Source organism: Bubalus bubalis, chromosome 10, assembly GCF_019923935.1.
Source record: "Bubalus bubalis isolate 160015118507 breed Murrah chromosome 10, NDDB_SH_1, whole genome shotgun sequence".
In the NCBI taxonomy this organism is placed as follows: domain Eukaryota; kingdom Metazoa; phylum Chordata; class Mammalia; order Artiodactyla; family Bovidae; genus Bubalus; species Bubalus bubalis.
The window spans coordinates 63,239,014-63,256,549 of record NC_059166.1 but is presented as its reverse complement, the minus strand read 5'-3'; the positions used below and the strand labels follow the sequence as shown (position 1 = coordinate 63,256,549).

At 37.8% G+C, this 17,536-nt stretch overlaps 1 protein-coding gene across 2 annotated transcripts in view; it reads right to left on the bottom strand.

Annotated features, from left to right (window-relative positions):
* Positions 1-16,795, bottom strand: part of LOC123327728 (putative uncharacterized protein C6orf183) — a 61,998-nt gene extending 45,203 nt beyond the window's left edge. For both annotated transcript variants that reach the window (XM_044924381.2, XM_044924382.2), the window contains exon 1: positions 14,723-16,795. The gene's annotated coding sequence lies outside the window, so the exon portion shown is untranslated. The remainder of the gene's footprint in view (positions 1-14,722) is intronic.
* Positions 16,796-17,536: the final 741 nt, after the last annotated feature.

The window sequence follows — 17,536 nt, the reverse complement described above, 5'->3', positions numbered from 1 at the left end:
CTGCATGTATTTTTCTTTGAAGTATGACAAGGTCGGCTTTTGCATAGAATTAACCTTCTCACGGAAATATTCTGCAAATGTAATTTTGTTCTACCCCTTCTCCAGTTTTGTCAAGCAAAATCAAATTCTATGATTTGTCTTAGTCATTAGTATTTTAACCCCCTACATTCTAAGTTTCCATTATTTTGTCCACAGGATGACAATTTCTTTCAAGAAAAGAGATCCCTTATATCTAAAGCACCTTCCCTCAAACTTTGGCTTTCCTCTCTGTATTACTGTCTTTCATCTTAAGTAATAATAAACCACCTCATTACTTGTTCATGAAAGGATTTGTAAGTACAAGGACCAGGCAGAAAGGAAGCACATGTGGAAGCAAGATTGACAAAATGCTTTGCTGCCATTATCAATAAATTTGTACATCATAATCAGAAAATAAAACAACTTCTACCCTGAGAGAACTAAAATAAGCAAACACAAACAGGGTCACTGTGCCCAGTTCAGTTTTGCAAAACAAAAGAATCCTTAAGTGAAAGTGAAGTCGTTCAGTTGTGCCCGACTCTTAGCGACCCCATGGACTGCAGCCTACCAGGCTCCTCTGTCCATGGGATTTTCCAGGCAAGAGTACTGGAGTGGGGTGCCACTGCCTTCTCCATCCTTGTCTTTTAGCCACTGCCATTTTGGACTCCATTTCCCTATTCTAACTACCTAACATTCCCCCCTCAAGAGATGGGAGGCCCAATTCTTTGGGAATAGGGGCGTCGAGGTCTTTCTGGCTACTTCCTGCTGAACTGGGACGGCGAGGGGTATTGGGCCTCCCTCTCTTGCTAGTTTCAGGCCTCAGAGTCCTCATAGCGGTGTCCATCTAAGGGTGAATGTTATTTTCCATGGTAGGCTGTAGTTTTGTATCTTTGTTGAACTGGGACCGCATGTTGTAGCTTGTTGACCTTAACTGGAGGTCAGAGCTGCGTGAGCTTTCTGCTGAGTTCGTTTTTCGCTGTCCTGGTCTCCAGCACATAGGTCTCTTGTCAGTTCCCTTGCACTGGGTTTTCTTTGCGGTCCGCGCTGAGTTGGGCTCCTGCTGTGCTTGGCTTCCTCCTTGCAGGGGCTGTGCGGAGGTTGTTTCAGCCAGGTTAAATCCGAGTCGGCACCAGAGATGTCAGGTGAGTGTATGGTTCTCGGTTCTTGTCTCGTCACAACAATGATTTGGAGCAATGGACATTAAAGCCCTCGGTGCATCACAGCTCTCGGGTCTTGAACAAACCGTGTCATAGCTCTTAGACAAATCAGTGTTACAGCTCTATTTTATCTAGAAGATAGCGGGAGAATCCATCCCCGAAGAAGAGAAGAGAGTGGAGGAACGTGCCAGCTTGTGTGCGTGGTGGGGATGGGGTGGGGTGGGTAGAGAGAGAGAAAGAGCCTACACATGCGGGAGAGAGAGAGAGTGAAAGAATCCTTAGGTTTTGTTTATAAGAACTGATTTCCTAATAATAGTAACTTTGGGGACTTTCCTGGCAATCCAGTGGTTAAGACTTTGCTTTACAATGCAGGGGGTGCAGGTGGTTGGGGAGCTAAGATCCCACATGCCTTGGGACCAAAAAAACCAAAACATTAAATATAGAAGCAATATTGTAACAAATTCTATAAAGACTTTGAAAATGGTCCACATCAAAAAAATCTTAAAAAAAAACTAACTTTGTCACCAACTTTTTGTAATATTGATAGTTGAAGATCTGTGATAATCTTTGTGGCTTTAACAACTGTATGAGAAAATTTCTGTCTTTTCTACCATGGACTGACTAATTGCAAACTTGGTAATGTTGGTAATTTTGTGGAGTTTTCACCCTCTTTTTTGTATATTTTAATTTGACGAACCAGTTTTTCTAAAGCTTAAGAGTTTTGGACTTCCCTGATGGTCCAGTGGTTAAGAATTTACGTGCCAATGTAGCAGATATGGGTTTAATCCCTGGTCCAGGAAGATTCCATATGCTGTGGGGCAACTAATCCTGTGCGCCACAACCACTGAGCCCATGCTCCAGAGCTTACACATTGCAGCTACTGAAATCTATGTGCCCCAAAGCCTATGCTCCACAACAAGAGATGTGAATGCAATGAGAAGACAGCACACCACAACTAGAGAAAGCCTGTGTGCAGCAACAAAGACCCAGTACAGACCAAAAAAAAAAAGAAAAGAAAAATCCTTGGAGTTTCTTGCAAACTTTTCTTGGAAGTAGACTTTTCTAAATGCTTGTATATGACTATTCCTTTGACAATTCTAGAGGTTCCGCCAAGATTTTATGTATTTATCTACCAGAGGTGTAGTCATCAGCCAGAGCCAAGTAAACTGCATTGTCCATGAGGAGCAACTCAAGGGTTCTTTGAGGTATATTTTTTTTTTCTAGTTTTAGGGTGACTCTCCTGTGGGAAAAATTTTTTTTTTAATTGAAGAATTGGTGAATTACTATACTGAGTTAGTTTCAGGTGTACAGCACAGTGATTCAGTTATACATATGTACATATATTTTCAATTCTTTTCCATTATATGTTATTACAGGACATTGAATATAATATAGTTCCCTTTGCTATAGTAAATCCTTGTTGCTTATCTATTTTATATATGGTAGTATGTATCTGTTGGGGGCTTCCCAGGTAGCTCAGTGGTAAAGAATCTGCCTGCTAATGCAGGAGACACAGAGGTGCTAGTTCAATCCCTGGGTTGGGAAGATCCCCTGAAGGAGAAAATAGGCAACCCACTCCAGAATTCTTGCCTGGAGAATTCCACGGACAGAGGAGCCTGGCGGGCTACAGTCCAGGGGCTGCAAAGAGTTGGACACAACTGAGCAACTAACACATAGAAGCACCTCAATATATAAGGCAAATACAGACATAAAAGGCGAAATTGATAGTAACACAACAATCGTAGAAAACCGGACAGCTATGTGTAAAAGAAAGGGATTAGAATACTTCCTAATACCATACACAAAGATAAACTCAAAATGGATTAAAGACCTACATGTAAGACCAGAAACTATAAAACTTTATAGAGGAAAACATAGGCAGAACACTCTTTGACATAAATCACAGCAAGATTCTCTATGACTCACCTCCTAGAGTAATGGAAATAAAAGCAAAAATAAACAAGTGAGACCTAATTAAACTTAAAAGCTTTTTGCACAGCAAAGGAAACTACAAACAAAGTAAAAAGACAAGCTTCAGAATGGGAGAAAATAATAACAAATGAAACAAGTGACAAAGGATTAATTTCCAAAATATACAAGCAGCTCATGCAGCTCAATAAAAGAAAACAAATAATTCAATCAAAAAGTAGGCAGAAGACCTAAACAGACATTTCTTCAAAGAAGATATACAGATGGCTAATAAATACATGAAAACATGTTCAACATCAATCAGTATTAGAGAAATGCTAATTAAAACTACAATGAGCTATTGCTCAAAATGTTCATCATCAAAAAATATACAAACAATAAATGCCAGAGAGAGTGTGGAGTAAATGGAACCCTCTTGTACTGTTGGTGAGAATGTAAATTGATGCAGCCACTATGGAGAACAGTATGGAGATTCCTTAAAAAACTAGGAATAAAACTACCATACAATCCAGCAATCCCACTACTGGACATATACCCTTAGAAAACCACAATTCAAAGAGACACATGTACCCCAATGTTCACTGTAGCACTATTCACAATAACTAGGATATGGAAGGAACCTAGATGTCCATTGACAGATGAATGGATAAAGAAGATGTGGTACATACACACAATGAATATTACTCAGCTATAAAAAATAATGCATTGGAGTCAGTCCTAATGAGGTGGATGAGCCTAGAGCCTATTACACAGAGTGAAGTACGTCAGAAAGAGAAAAACAAATATTGTATCTTAACACACATATATGGAATCTAGAAAAATGGTACTGATTAACCTATTTGCAGGGCAACACTAGAGATGCAGACATAGAGAATAGACTTGTGGACACAGTGCGGGATGGAGAGGGTGGGATGAATTGAGAGAGCAGCACTGAAACATATACATTACTATATGTAAAATAGATAGCCAGTGGGAATTTGCTGTATGACAGGGAGCTCAAACCTGGTGTTCTGTGACAACCTAGAGGGGTAGGATGGCATGGGAGGTGGCAGGGAGGTTCAAAAGGGAGGAAACATGTATATACCTACGGCTGATTCACATTGTTGTATGGTAGAAAGCAACACAAGAATGTAAAACTATTATCCTCCAATTAATAATGAATAAATTTTAAAACATTCAGAAAACTAAGATCATGGCATCTGGTCCCATCAATTCATGGCAAATAGATGGGAAAACAATGGAAATAGACTTTTTTTTGGCTCCAAAATCACTGCAGATGGTGACTGCAGCTATGAAATTAAAAGACACATGCTCCTTGAAAGAAAAGCTATGACCAACCTAGACAGCATATTAAAAAGCAGAGACATTACTTTGCCAACAAAGGTCTGTCTAGTCAAAGCTATTGTTTTTCCAGTAGTCCAGTATGGATGAGAGAGTTGGACCATAAAGAAAGCTGAGCACCAAAGAATTGACGCTTTTGAACTGTGGTGCTGGAGAAGACTCTTGCGAGTTCCTTGGACTTCAAGGAGATCCAACCAGTCCATCCTGAAGGAGATCAGTCCTGAATAATCATTGGAAGGACTGATGCTGAAGCTAAGCTCCAATACTTTGGCCACCCGATGCGAAGAAATGATTCACTTGAAAATATCCTGATGTTGGGAAAGATTGAAGGCAGGAGGAGAAGGGGACAATAGAGGATTAGATGGTTGGATGGCATCACTAACTCAATGGACATGAGTTTGAGTAAACTCCGGGAGTTGGTGATGGACAGGGAGGCATGGTGTGCAAGCGACTGAACTGAACTGAACTGAAATTTAAAAAAAAAAAAATCTAGAGACTACTTATTGCCTACTCTGTCCAGAAAAAATCTAGAGACTACTTATTGCCTACTCTGTCCAGAATATACATTTTCTCTCAAGGTGATAGTTAAATAAATCTTCAAAACATGATTATGGGTTATTTCAGGAAAAAAGGGATTTTATTCTTCATTAATTGATCATTGTTGGCTACTACAAATTAATATGAGTCACTGAGTCTTCTCCAGGCTTCCCTTGTGGCTCAGCTGGTAAAGAATCTGCCTGCAACGTGGGTAACCTGGGTTCAATTCCTCGGTTGGAAGATTCCCTGGAGAAGGAAAAGGCTACCCAGTCCAGTATTCTGGCGTGGAGAATTCCATGGACTGTATAGTCCATGGGGTCACAAAGAGTCGGACACAACTGAGCGAATTTCACTTCCACTGAGTCTTCTCCATAGACAGTTTCTGCTTTTTCCTTACATTTGCCTGGTTTGAAGTCCCTATTATGAACTACAAAGACCAGAAATTGGGTGTTCTGGCAGAAACATGAAAACAGTGAAAGCCTCAGTAAAGACTTTTATCATACTCATAACTATTGACTCTATAGGGAGTAGACTATGGAAACAGACTTTTCAGTGTAAGCTGATATCAGGATGACAGACAGATACCTGTCAGACTACCAAAAGATTAGAGTCAGGATTTCTAGGATTCTTTAAATCCAGAAGCAGATGACTTTGTGAAATTGATTGCTTCACCCCAAATCAGAAAAACAAGAATTTTTTACCCAGGACTAAATTAGTTAATTATGACTAATGTCCTGTATCTAATGGACATATAAGAAGAATTCCATTCTTCTTTATTTCAAACTCTTATTTGGCCACACTTGTATAAACTGGAATAAAAGACTATTTAAATGGCATTGTTCTAACAGAAGTTTTGGAATTCAGAAAAAAAAAATCTGTGGAAATCTTAATATAGCTTATCAGTAACAGATTGTTCAGTTCAGTTCAGCCATTCAGTCCTGTCCGACTCTCTGCGGTCTCATGGACTGCAGCACGCCAGGCTTCCCTTTCCATCACGAACTCCCGGAGCTTGCACAAACTCATGTCCATAGAGCTCGTGATGCCATCCAACCATCTCGTCCTCTATCATCCCCTTCTCCTCCTGCCTTCGATCTTTCCCAGCATGAGGGTCTTTTGCAAATGAGTCAGTTCTTTGCATCAGGTGGCCAAAGTATTGGAGTTTCAGCTTCAGATCAGTCCTTCCAATGAATATTCAGGATTGATTTCCTTTAGGATGGACTGGTTGGATTTCCTTGAAGTCCAGGGGACTCTCAAGAGTCTTCTCCAACACCACAGTTCAAAAGCGTCAATTCTTTGGTGCTCAGCTTTGTTTACAGTCCAACTCTCACAACCATACATGACTACTGGAAAAACCATAGCTTTGACTAGAGGGACCTTTGTTGGCAAAGTAATGTCTCTGCTTTTTAATATGCTGTCTATAGGTTGGTCATAACTTTTCTTCCAAAGAGCAAGTGTCTTTTAATTTCATGGCTGCAATCACCATCTGCAGTGATTTTCGGAGCCCCCCAAAATAAAGTCTGACACTGTTTCCCCATCTATTTGCCATGAAGTGATGGAACCAGATGCCATGATCTTAGTTTTCTGAATGTTGAGCTTTAAGCCAACTTTTTCACTCTCCTCTTTCACTTTCATCAAGAGACTCTTTAGTTCTTCTTCGCTTTCTGCCATAAGGGTGGTGTCATCTGCATATCTAAGGTTATTGATATTTCTCCCGGCAATCTTGATTCCAGCTTGTGCTTCATCCAGCCAAGCATTTCTCATGATGTACTCTGCATGTAAGTTAAATAAGCAGGGTGACAATATACAGCCTTGACGCACTCTTTTTCCTATTTGGAACCAGTCTGCTATTCCATGGCTAGTTCTAACTGTTACTTCTTGACCTGCATACAGATTTCTGAGGAGGCAGGTGAGGTAGTCTGGTATTCCCATCTCTTGAAGAATTTTCCACAGTTTGTTGTGATCCACACAGTCAAAGACTTTGGCATAGTCAATAAAGCAGAAGTAGATGCTTTTCTGGAACTTTCTTGCTCTTTCGATGATTCAACGGATGTTGGCAATTTGATCTCTGGTTCCTCTGCCTTTTCTAAATCCAGCTTGAACATCTGGAAGTTCACTGGTCAGGTACTGTTGAAACGTGGCTTGGAGAATTTTGAACATTACTTTGCCAGTGTGTGAGATTAGTGTTATTTGTGGTGGCTTGAACATTGTTAGAGAAACATAAAAATTACGATTCTGGAGAATACAATAAAAAGATTCTCCTTTCTGTAAGGCAGTTATTTAGTAATTGCTTTTGTAACCATGGTCATGCCTCAAACCTCATTAAATTACATACAGAAAGCCCATTATTAAACAACAAGGTCCAAGCAACTTGCTTGAGGTGAACTGGATGGTTGTTGGTTTCTTGTCTTCGTATATGAGCTGATAAGAGTGATATTTTACATGTAAAAATAATGACAACCTTATGAACTTCACAAAGTTTCCAGATAAAGATAACTCCTAAATTTTAGTGTCATGTGACTTTAATTTTATTAACCAAATTACAAGAAGGTTTTTTGTATATATGTGTGAACTTTCATCACATTTACGTAATAAAAACAAAATATCCAAGTAATGATACTGCAGTAGAAAATCACTAAACAGATTTATGCAGTCAAAGTCATGCCTTAGGAGGAAATTTGAAGGCAAAATTGACACTGTAACTAGAGTAAGAAGTGCACATCACATTCCAAAGTCAGAAAATGAAATACAACAACCGTGTGTTATAAAGGATTAACCTTTCACATTCCAAAGAAAGATTTTACCCTTGCTCAACTCCTGGGAGATAACCTCTAAGACCATGGACCAGCCTGCCTGATAAAAACACTTTTAGTTTACCTAGGAGCTTCATGCTCTGCAAGATAGTCTTCGCTAACAATGTGATTTATGATGGGGCTTTCAGCCATTTGGTACCAGCTTTGGTGGCTCAGACAGAAAAGAATCTGCCTGCAATGCAGCAGTCCCGGGTTCAGTCCTTGGATTGGTAAGATCCCCTGGAGAAGGGAATGGCTACCCACTCCAGTATTCTTGCCTGGAGAATTCCATGGACAGAGGAGTCTGGCAGGCTACAGTCCATGGAATGCAAAGAATTGGACATCACTAAGCGACTATCACTTTCACTTTTTCATAACCTCCAGAGGGACCGGAGACTGAAGGTCAGTCACATGGGCAGTCAGCCATGCTATGTGACCAGCCCACAATAAAAAAATTGGACACCAAAGCTCAGAGGAGCAATACTCCAAGCATATCATACATCATTGCTAGAATTAAGTGCTATCTGCATGACTTCACTGGAAGACAAGTTCTAGTTCATGCCTGGTGTTTCCTGGACTTTGCTGTGCTGTGCTTAGTTGCTCAGTTGTGTCTGACTCTTTGTGACCCCATGGACTATACACCACTAGGCTCCTCTGTTCAGGCTCCTCTTGTTCTCCAGGCAAGAATACTAGAGTGGGTTGCCATACCCTTCTCCAGGGGAATCTTCCCAACCCAGGGATCAAACCCAAGTCTCCTGCATTGCAGACGGATTCTTTACTGTTTGAGCCACCAGAGAAGCCCAAGAATACTGGAGTGGGTAGCCTATCCCTTCTCCAGGGGATCTTCCTGACCCAGGAATCGAACTGGGATCTCCTGAATTGCAGGCAGATTCTTTACCAGCTGAGCTACCAGGGAAGCCCTAGACTTCCTGAACTTTACCTTATGTCCTTTTTTGAGTTGCTGATTTAAATTTGTATGTTTTTGTTGTAATAAACCATGAGTATAATAGCTTTTCTGAGTTCTATGTATTCTTTTAGTGAATCACTGAGCCCAAAGGTGACCTTGGAAATTTGCAACCGAGATAAAGTAACATCAGCAAAAACAGTCAATTTGTCTGATTCTTGTTCCCTCAGTAAATGAAACCTTGAGTCTTTCCTATAAGATATTCCCCGACAGAAACAAATATATCCCTGATTTTGGCAATGCCAATGTCTGAAGATCTGTGATGATCTTTTTGGATATGTCATATCCAAAAGCTGTTTTCTACCTTGAAGAGATTAACTGTAAACTTGATGACCTTGGTATATTTGTAAGTTTTTTTTTTCTTTCAAATACTTGTCATATCTTTAATTTGTGAAAGCTATCCTTCTATATCTTGGACTCCCTCACAAATCTTGTTGGCATATAAACCCTTTTCTTTTCTAAATGCTTTAATCTCTGAGTGGTTTATGTTTTACTTCAGCCAGTGGTAGTTTGTATCAATAATATTTTATTAGACTGGTTAAGAGAATCAAACTCCACTATTTGTGGCATATCCATAGAAATGCTCAGAAGTGGATCTGAGAATTAGAAACCACAGGAAAACATTCTATTCAAATAGCAAAGGCAAAGCTCTCACTCTGCTTAAGAGCTATACTATAAAAGAACAAAGAGAAAATGACCCTCTCGGAAAATTTACTTAGGCTTAGGTGTCCAATATTTAAATCACACCACAAGAGAGAAGCAGCATATATAATACTGATATAAATTCTTTCAAGTTTATCAAATCAAAGAGTTATATACATAAAATCACAGAATAAGCTTTAAAAAGACAAGTTCATTTTGAAATAAAAGTAAAAGTAGAACTTCTTAACCCAGAAATATTTCTTTTAATTCTGATACTGAATTTCCCAGGTTTAAATTTGTGGCTTAGCTTATTTTGGGGAAAATGAAGGTAATAATTTTGTGCTGTGTTCAAGCATTCAATATTTTAAAATATTAATAGTGCTATTCTTTCACATGTATTATTACAAAGTCTGGGGTTAGCTATCTCTGAAAATGCATATTTAAGGTATTAAAGGTACTTTTTATTTTGCTAGAAATTCTAAAACCAAAAATGTTCCATGGAATTCTCAAGAGTGTTTTAAAATTTAATTTTAAATGGGTTTCCTGTGTACCAATAGGATTTATGTTTTAAATAACACACTTGTGAAGTTAAAAGAACCTACAGTGATGAAAAGTGAAATAGTTTCCAATTTAACGAGAAGATTCTGGACAACTGCCTTGTAAACAACAATCTTATATTTCAGGCAAGAAATGATTCACATTCTGTACTAGTTCAGTAATAGATTTTCTAAGAAATATCCCACAAGTCAATGTACATTTAACTTTAAAGAAAATTAACCAAAGAAAAACTTTCAAGGTTTTTCAAAACTTATCCTAAAATTTACTTGATCAGATTAAGCAAAATTAGGTCAAAAGAATATTTTAGCTATGACTAGAAGGTCTGGCTCACTTTATAATCTTTTCATAAGGACTAAAATCTATTTAACAGTTTAAGCACTTTTAATACTTTGTAGTGGTGAACAAACTTTTACAAGTGAGTAGAATCCTATTATAATGAACATCACTCTGATGTTCGCTTCCTTATGGCACTTCTCCCTATGTTCTGCTGCTGCTAAGTCGCTTCAGTCGTGTCCGACTCTGTGCGACCCCATAGACAGCAGCCCACTAGGCTCCTCTGTCCCTGGGATTCTCCAGGCAAGAACACTGGAGTGGGTTGCCATTTCCTTCTCCAATGCATGAAAGTGAAAAGTGAAAGTGTTCTAACCACAGCCAAAAGCTGACACGGCCTGAAGAAACATGTTGAACAGGATATCAAAAGTCACAGAACCACAGCCTCTCAGTTGGCAGTTATTTCATTTAATGAAGCTGTTTTTCAGGTAAGATATTTATATACTCCATTCACTCTTTTCAAAATATTTTATCAGTTCAGTAAAATGACATGTTTTTAAAGAGTGTCCTGTTGGTAGTACATCAGGTTTCAAACTTTTTTAGTGTTGTTGACTGCTGATGCTCAAACAAATAGGGTTTCTCACAGGATAAATCTTTGCTCATTTCAGATTCAAGACATGCACACAGTTTTTCCTCTTACAAATCTCACTTCTTTATGCATTTTAAAACTGTCTCAAGCACCTACAGAAAAGATTTTTTTCCTAATCATAAAACCCCTGCTTGGTTAGATTCCACACAGAGGCAGTGACAAGACAGAAACAATGGCTGAGGAATAATTGAGGCCTTTTGTTAAAGAATTCATGGTGAATATATTTATTTGTATCCACATTAGAAAAGTAACACTTTTCTAATGTAGGTTGGCTAGTGTTTGAAAAGAGTATTCTATAGACCAGCAAATGTAACGGTATTGACTAAAGTGGGACTTTTACCTGTAGAACAATCAAAACAAATTTGAAATGGTATTTCTGGGGTCAACAGTAGACTGCCACAAGTCATAGTAGGGAACTTGAGAGTATTCCTGTTTTATACTGGCTATCTCACTGTCCTCCACATTTTTCAAATTCATTCCCTTTGAACATTTATTAAAAGCTGGCTTTTACTTTTCCAAATAACATTTAGAAATTATAATTTTACATTTTAAATTATAATTTTGCATTTTAAATTATAATTTAGTTCTCACAAAATTTCATAAAACAGCACTACCTTCTCTACGTGTGAAGTGCTCTGACAGTTTCAATGCTATTCTATATTATTTTTAAAAATGTTGACAGTGATCCACTAAATTGATTTCACAATCCATTAATAGGATATGATCTACAGTTTGAAAAATACTGACTTGGCCTAAGTGATAAAGAAGATGAAGTATGAGGAAATTGAGAGGGTTAAATTCATAAGGAAAGTGACTGGAAATTATTTGCATAATTCTGTGAAAATCAATAACTGGCCTTTAGTATATAACTTGCCACTATATTATTCTTCTATTGCAGTCTAAATCCTTATTGTTTGACTTTTGCCCCAATTACTCTCCACTCTCTTCCCATATACTTCAGTGTTTCATACCATTCTTTTGACTCATGTCTTTGAATTTGGTGCTGGTTATGTGACAGTACGTATTTGAGACTACTGGGTGGACTGGTTTCCTCAATCAATAAGTTATGGAAGATTAAGAATCTGAGACCAATTCTGCCATGAGGAAATAAAGCAGAGGAGAGCCATATATATATCAAGATAACGAATGAAGAAATACAAACAGGCTGACTTCATCTATGAATGGATGAAAACAAAGGTTTGGTAGACAAATATTTTTTGAGCATCTGCTCTACGCTGATCATTATACCTCTGTGCCACTTACTGTTTTCTTTCTTATATGTTTATGTATGTCTTATCTCTACTATCAGACTATAAGCAACTTAAAGACATAATTCATGTATAATTTCTTTGAATCTTCTATAGCAACTAACACAGTATCCTAGGATCAACAAATTCTTGATTATTAGAGATCAATACTTGCTGAATGAACATGTCAAACACACCAATATACAAGCAAAGAACTACCTTGATTCTCAAACCTTTTCCTCTTAGCATCATAATATCAAAGAAAGCAACATTCTGAGTGCCTGTTGTCTGCACTCCTCCCCCCAAAATAATAAAATACTTAAATATTCTTAACTAGTGTTTATGTAAAATATGGTCACATATCCTTAAAAGATGAAACAGCAGAATAGCTGAACTGGTGCCTGAAACAACAGTACTTGATCCAATATGCTCATTCCAAATGAGTTCACCAAATAAGGTTAATGTATTTCCATGCAATATAATTATTAAATATTTACTGAGAGGCCACTTATGGGCCAGGTACTATGCTAGGTTCTTGGCTACAGTGGTGAACAAGAAATGATCTTGCCTTCAGGGAGCTTTCAGTCTATGGGAAGACAAACAAACAAATGATAACAAGCAAATGTGCAAAATGTAAAGACAGAGCAAGTACCTAGAAAAGGCAGCTAAGCCAGATTTGGGAGCAGGTAGGGATGTGAAGAAGACGCTTAAAGAGGGTTTCTTAGAGGCAGCAGTAAATTGAGATCTGAAGAATTAAGGGAAGCTAGATAAGCAAAATCTAGGCAGAAAGTATGGTGGATAACATCATACTTATTTTAAAAGATTATTCTAGAAAGCTGATTATACCATTCAAATAACTTTTTCTGTCTTTCTTTAATAGAAAATTCATAATGCCCAGCATTCTGCCTACAGCCTGCATCCAGTCTCTCAACATTACAAACTGATGAACTGGCATTTATAAGTCTTACATGGTTGAAAAACAGAAACAAAAAATACCTCACAGTGTAAAGTAACAAGAGATCAGTTTACTTCTTTTCTGTTAAAACTGTTAAACAGATATAATACAAGAAATACAATAGATCATGCATATATAATAAAAAATACATTTCTTCAGTGGGGGTATCCTAGTTTATAATTTTAATAATTGTCTATGGCATCTAATAAGCTTTTGAGAATGCAATGACACTATACTGGTATGGAGAATACACTCAAAAACCCATCAGGAGGGTTTTCTGGTGTTTCAGCAGTAAAGAATCTGCCTGGAAATGCAGGAGACACAGGTTTGATCCCTGATCTGGGAAGATTCCACATGCTGTGGAGGAACTAAGCCCAGGCACCCCACAACAATTGAGCCTGTGCTCTAGAGCCCGGGAGCTACAACTACTGATCCACATGCCACAATTACTGAAGTCCACGTACTCTAGAGCCCATGCTCTGCAACTAGAGAGCAGCCCCCACTTGATACAACTAAAGAAAAGCCCTCTCAGCAATGAAGACCCAGCATAGCAAAAAAAAAAAAAAAAAAAAAAAAACCCATCAGGAGAAAAAATTGACCTGATTCTTTATGTAAACACTTCATAGCTATAATCAAAATAAACTCTGGTCTAGACAATATTTTAAACTTTAAATTTTACCATTTTGCTGTATCTGATTCTCTCTATATAACAAAACACCAAAAAAAAAAAAAAAAAAAAAAAAAGGAGGAAAGTTAAATAAGTACACAGGTTATGAAGAATAAGTCTGAGGTACTGGCAAGGTCTATTTACCAAGAAGTGAATTTATTTTCACACCGGTGACGATTATTATTTTTATTTATCCTCATTTTACTTTAATTAAAAGGTGCCATGGCACCCACAAGGAATTTTTTTTTTTTTAATCTCAAGATTCTATGCTATGCCTTAGATAGGTTTGTATTGTTGTACATCTGGGAGTCAGCTTATACTTATCTAAACTTCACATACAATTAAATGTTCTCTGTAGGTACAGCTTTAGTTACAGATGAATAGAGTTCCAGGAAAACTCCATTAGGAGTTTCACTATTTACACTATACCAACAATGGCAGCTGGTGCATTTTTGGCCACACTGAGCACTCCTTCCATTGCTCATGACCAACCCACCCTTTCCCCCTAATTTGATATCTCACAAGTCAAGTTTTGATTTACATTTTGATGTCTTATCATGGATTAAGAATACTACTCTACAGTTAAAATTTTATTTTTAAAGGAAGAAAGCTTTACACATAACTAAAAAATAAGTTTCAAGCATACCATCCCAGCCAGTTAGCACACTGTATTAAATATTTCCTTTAACCTTGTACTGTTGAAAATAGGGCATTTCCCTCCAATCTTCCTATCTTTAGCTACAACTTAATAAAAATGGTCATGTTACCAATGACCCACACAAATACAGTTAATTCAAGATTCCAACTCCTATTTCCAGGATTAGAATAGTCACAATACCTACTGCTTCAAACACTCAAACTTTCTAGTTTCATAGTTGCATCAAAGTTGAGACTTGTCTTGGATAAAAGTTATAATTTCATTGCTTTCAATTTATGATTAAATAAAAAACAAGCAAACCTGTTTTTCACTTAAGTGAACAAAAATCTATGATATCCTACCGAGTTTCTGCTAGGCAGAGCACAGCTGCGGGGTTGCTACAGCAACTCTTGTACACTGACCATAGACAGCCCCATCCAGGAAGGAAATCGTTTGCTCCACCCCCTGAGGAGTCAAAGGCAAGCAGCAGTCTGTGAGCAGAGACACATTTTCAGTTCAGTAATTGTGATGGAGCAACAGGAGACCATTCTTTATCATCTTTCCTAATACATGTCACCCCAACAACCCAAACAAACTTCAAATCAAGTTGCTATGAGTACATATTTCCACATCATGGTAGGATTGTATTCTTTACCCAACCCCCACTAGAAACCTGAGCCAGGGAACAAATCAAAGCAATTTCATCCTAGGCATGCAGAAAAAGAAAAAAAAAAGTAAATTTAGAATATTCTCACTTTTATGAAGAGTACCTTTTGGTTCTTGCTTTCAGGCTTTAACCCCTGCAACTCAGGATCTATGACAATTTTTTCTCTTTTTGGCTGCTCAGATACAACACTTACTGAGTTTTTATTCAGTGCCAACCCTTCTGCTGGGTGCTTTGACATGTTATTTCATTACTACCACCCTATGAGGTAGGTAGTAATACAATCCCACTTTTACAAATGAGAAACAGAGGTTCCAAAGTCATTTGATTGTCTAAACTACTAAGTGTCAGAATCAACATGAACCCAAGTCTCCTATTTCTGAGATCTATGTTTTTTCTACTACATTGCACTGATGTTGCAAAAAAAATTCACAATTCTTAGTTAAAATATTCAAGTGTTCCTTAAGTGATTTTAATTTTTTATGGTAATTTGTTTTAGTAAAACATCTCCACAAGTAATGACTTTACTACTGGTAAATTAAAAATATTCAGCTACCATCTTAAGTGCATAGAAAACAAAGGCATATCCAGGTGAGATTTTTGCCAAGTATAAACTACGGCACTCACATTCTTGAGAAAAGATAAAGTAGAAAAATAGGTAAGGTGATGAAACTGAGTTTAGATGAAGCAGTCTGTGGAACATCTCTTGGGTTGAAGGAGCTGTAAGGGCAGAGGGAGTGAAAGTGAGTGAAGGACAACATTTAAACCAGAGGCAGAGAAATGTTTATTTCAGTCATTAGTTACTTTCAAGGACAATTCCAAGTATAAATCTGCCCATTTTCAGTCATATCTCCACTTCAGGTATGGAAAGGTCTTCGAGAAGCACCTCTTTTTCTCTTCATAAGAATGAATTATAGTTTTTCTCCTTCCCCCACAGAGAGCCCACAATTACTCTTTCTCCTATACTCTTTGGGATTTCCTAAGAGGATATAAAGACTATCTTTAAAAAAATTGCTTGCTTTTCCTAGCTCCCCAAGATCTTGATCTTTTTATTCTTTCATACCTATAGCTTGAATATCCCCCAGCTATAGATAAAGATGTACCTCTAAAACTGTCCCTCTGGAATCACCATTTTTTAAATTGCTATCCTATTTTCTGAGCTCCTCCCTTCTGTTATGCCTTTTGTGTCAGTCTTCTAGTTCTACTTCAGGTGGTGACTCCAATTCTCTAGTTGCCCCAAAGGATTCTGGTGAGAAACAAAGTAAGTTCAGTAGAGTTGTACTAGTTTCCACACGTTTCTGGAAAGACAGGTCAACAAACGGAAATTCACTATAAAGCATATATGTACAAAGAAATATCTTATGGCATCACTAATCAAAGCATAAAAATATAGTTATAAAGGGAGTTAGATTAAAAAAAACAAGAGCTAGATTTATAAAAGAGAATGGGAATAGCTGAGAAAGGCTTTCACAGTTGGATTACTGTCATCTAAAAGTTAGTTAACTATGAGTTCCTATTTGTAATTGTCACATTAAAAAACGGACTAAAGGACTCTTCACAAAGCTTTTCCCTTTCCAAAAAAGAAAAATATTCCCCAGCTCTAAAACAACACAGGGAAGAAGCACAAGAAAAGTTAAAAGGCCTGTCCATACTCTGTTAATTTTATATTTGTTCTTTATAAGCTTCTTAAGGTTACAACTTTTTCACTCTCCACTTTCACTTTCATCAAGAGGCTTTTTAGTTCCTCTTCACTTTCTGCCATAAGGGTGGTGTCATCTGCATATCTGAGGTAATTGATATTTCTCCCGGCAATCTTGATTCCAGCTTGTCTTTCTTCCAGTCCAGCGTTTCTCATGATGTACTCTGCATATAAGTTAAATAAGCAGGGTGACAATATACAGCCTTGACGAACTCCTTTTCCTATTTGGAAACAGTCTGTTGTTCCATGTCCAGTTCTAACTGTTGCTTCCTGACCTGCATACAAATTTCTCAAGAGGCAGATCAGGTGGTCTGGTATTCCCATCTCCTGAAGAATTTTCCACAGTTTATTGTGATCCACACAGTCAAAGGCTTTGGCATAGTCAATAAAGCAGATGTTTTTCTGAAACTCTCTTGCTTTTTCCATGATCCAGCGGATGTTGGCAATTTGATCTTTGGTTCCTCTGCCTTTTCTAAAACCAGCTTGAACATCTGGAAGTTCACGGTTCACATATTGCTGAAGCCTGGCTTGGAGAATTTTGAGCATTACTTGACTAGCGTGTGAGATGAGTGCAATTGTGCGATAGTTTGAGCATTCTTTAGCATTGCCTTTCTTTGGGATTGGAATGAAAACTGACCTTTTCCAGTCCTGTGGCCACTGCTGAGTTTTCCAAATTTGCTGGCATACTGAGTGCAGCATTTTCACAGCATCGTCTTTCAGGATTTGGAATAGCTCAACTGGAATTCCATCACCTCCACTAGCTTTGTTTGTAGTGATGCTTTCTAAGGCCCACTTGACTTCACATTCCAGGGT